This window comes from Gadus morhua, chromosome 22 (genome assembly GCF_902167405.1).
Source record: "Gadus morhua chromosome 22, gadMor3.0, whole genome shotgun sequence".
Classification (NCBI taxonomy): Eukaryota; Metazoa; Chordata; class Actinopteri; order Gadiformes; family Gadidae; genus Gadus; species Gadus morhua.
In genome coordinates, this window is record NC_044069.1 from 19,996,022 (window position 1) to 19,998,521 (window position 2,500).

A 2,500-nucleotide genomic window follows, 5' to 3' on the forward strand; every position below is an offset into this window, starting at 1 on the left:
TGTTCAAGCAAGTTACGAGATTTTTTCACTGCGTGTGTGACTCAGTGTGTGTGTACGTGCGTGTTAGTGTGTGTCTGTGCGTGTGTGTGTGTGTGTATGTGCGTGTTTATGTGTGTGTGTGTGTGTGTGTGTGTGTGTGTGTGTGTGTGCATGTGTGCATGTGTGTGGGTGTGTGTGTGTGTGCATGTGTGTCTGTGCGCGTGTGTGTGTGTGTGTGTGTGCTCAGTGGGCCATACAAAATGACTCTTAGAACAATGTGGATCATTTTACGTTGGTTAATGAGATATAACATTATTTAGCGAATGATTGTTTAAGAGAGATTGTCTTAATAATCATAACCTTTATAAGTGCACTCGCTTGAACACAGATACCATCTGTCTGCGTGACAAGTTATTTCGCAGTCCTTCTGTTGAGTACAGAACTCAGAGCATTTATTTTATGATAATACGATAAAGATATTTAAAGCAAATATCTTGTGAGCCAGACCAGTAAATCTGCTCGGTTATTCATTATTCGCATTTGAAAAAAAAGAATTGTGCTTATTTATTTGAAATATTAATAGAACTTTGAATATTGCAGCCACTAATGTTACTGGCCCACATGCTAAATTAAAATATCTGGTGAATAAGTTATGTAAGACAGATTTAAACTTTCTCCGCCTGCATGGTGGTGCTGTTTGGACAGCATGGAGAGTGCCTCGTAGACTTCTACAACTGGAACAGCCCAACAAAATGTTGGATATTGAACACCTTGTGCCTACACACACACGCATAGACAGTCGCGCACACACACGCACACACACACGCTTTCCCGCAAGCGTGCTCGCACACATGCACGTACAAACGCACGGAGGCAGACACGCACAGAGGCACACACACACTCCACCCACGCACACACACACTTACAACCACATGTATGTTCTGATTCTGATTCAGATTCTGATGCATGGAAGGCCTAAAGGGTAAAAACTACTCCTCATTGCAGACATTTATTCATTATCTATCTATCTATCTGTTCGTTATCTTTGTAAAATACAGTTTAAACTTTCCGTTAAAGCTGTTGTATTTTATTATGCTGTTCAAATGTGCCGTTTTAGTGCTGCAAAATGCTGTCAGCAGTCAGAGGAGCACCTCCTCTTGATTCTCGCAGCCAAAGGCAGAAATATCGATCCATGCGCTACTCTCTGAGAACTAAACTGAGGCAAAATGGGGTGATCGAAGTGAGAATAATGTTTGGCCATCAGTGTATTACTGAATTGAACATGGAGTAAACACTCGATATAGCCTCCACATCGTGTAGTGAAGTGAACACCACAAACGATAAAAAGATCATTGATGTAGCGGTTTGGTCTGACTCTGGTTATAATTATTAATGGGGTGAAGAAGGTTCATACTTACTGTCTGGGAGCATCAAGAGACTAAGCTCATTCTAACGCTATTCCAAACTGTTCCAAAGAAGCCCTCCAAAAGGTGGTCTTTTAGAGAGGCTGTTCAGGGCAGAGCCGATGGGTGGAGCGTGATCTCATCCAGCTCCAGCTCCGGGGTCCATCCGCATCCCCGGCCTCTGGTCGAGCCCCTCCCCGACTCACTCATACAACCTAATCGCCCGGGTTCAAGCAGCTTCTAGCCATAGCCCCGGAGAGCTCTGTCCGGGCAGCGGTGAACCTCCGACTGAGGGTTTGGCTTCTCAGTGTAACGCCGTGTGGCGCGTCTAAGATACAAAGTCGCTCGTTATAACCCTCATACACAACGACAATACTAAAACAAGGATCACATAGTCGCCGTGGGTCGTAACACGCCCCCCTCCTTCCTAAAACTTTCAGCCCAAAAAACACTTTTATTTAATCTCGTAGTGTTCGAATTCCAGCGGGCTGGCACTTTAACCTGTAAACCTGACCATCACCCTAACCATAGCTGGGTTGATTGGCTCAGGGTTCTAGTTGGATCAGCTGATCAGAGAGGTGGAGCTGGGCCTGGTCCAGAGAGGTGGAGCTGGGCCTGGTCCAGAGAGATGGAGCTGGGCCTGGTCCAGAGAGATGGAGCTGGGCCTGGTCCAGAGAGGTGGAGCTGGGCCTGGTCCAGAGAGATGGAGCTGGGCCTGGTCCAGAGAGATGGAGCTGGGCCTGGTCCAGAGAGATGGAGCTGGGCCTGGTTCAGAGAGGTGGAGCTGGGCCTGGTCCAGAGAGATGGAGCTGGGCCTGGTCCAGAGAGGTGGAGCTGGGCCTGGTCCAGAGAGGTGGAGCTGGGCCTGGTCCAGAGAGGTGGGGCTGGGCCTGGTCCAGAGAGGTGGAGCAGGTCCTTAGAGGTGACGCTGGACAGTGGACCCGTCCAGCTCCGTCCATTTGGGAGGCGGTGAGCACCGCTTGGTCTTCGACACCACTGTAGAGTTGAATAGAATACTTTAAAAACAGCGTTTTTTAATACAAAGTTATTAGAGCTTATACAAGCTTAAACTCAGATTTTAATGAATACACATCCAATCCACATTGAGCAGTATTTTT

At 47.2% G+C, this 2,500-nt stretch overlaps 1 protein-coding gene across 1 annotated transcript in view; it reads left to right on the plus strand.

Annotated features, from left to right (window-relative positions):
• Positions 1–2,500, plus strand: part of kcnk9 (potassium channel, subfamily K, member 9) — a 26,977-nt gene that overhangs the window by 7,802 nt on the left and 16,675 nt on the right. The gene's annotated exons all lie outside the window — the stretch shown is intronic.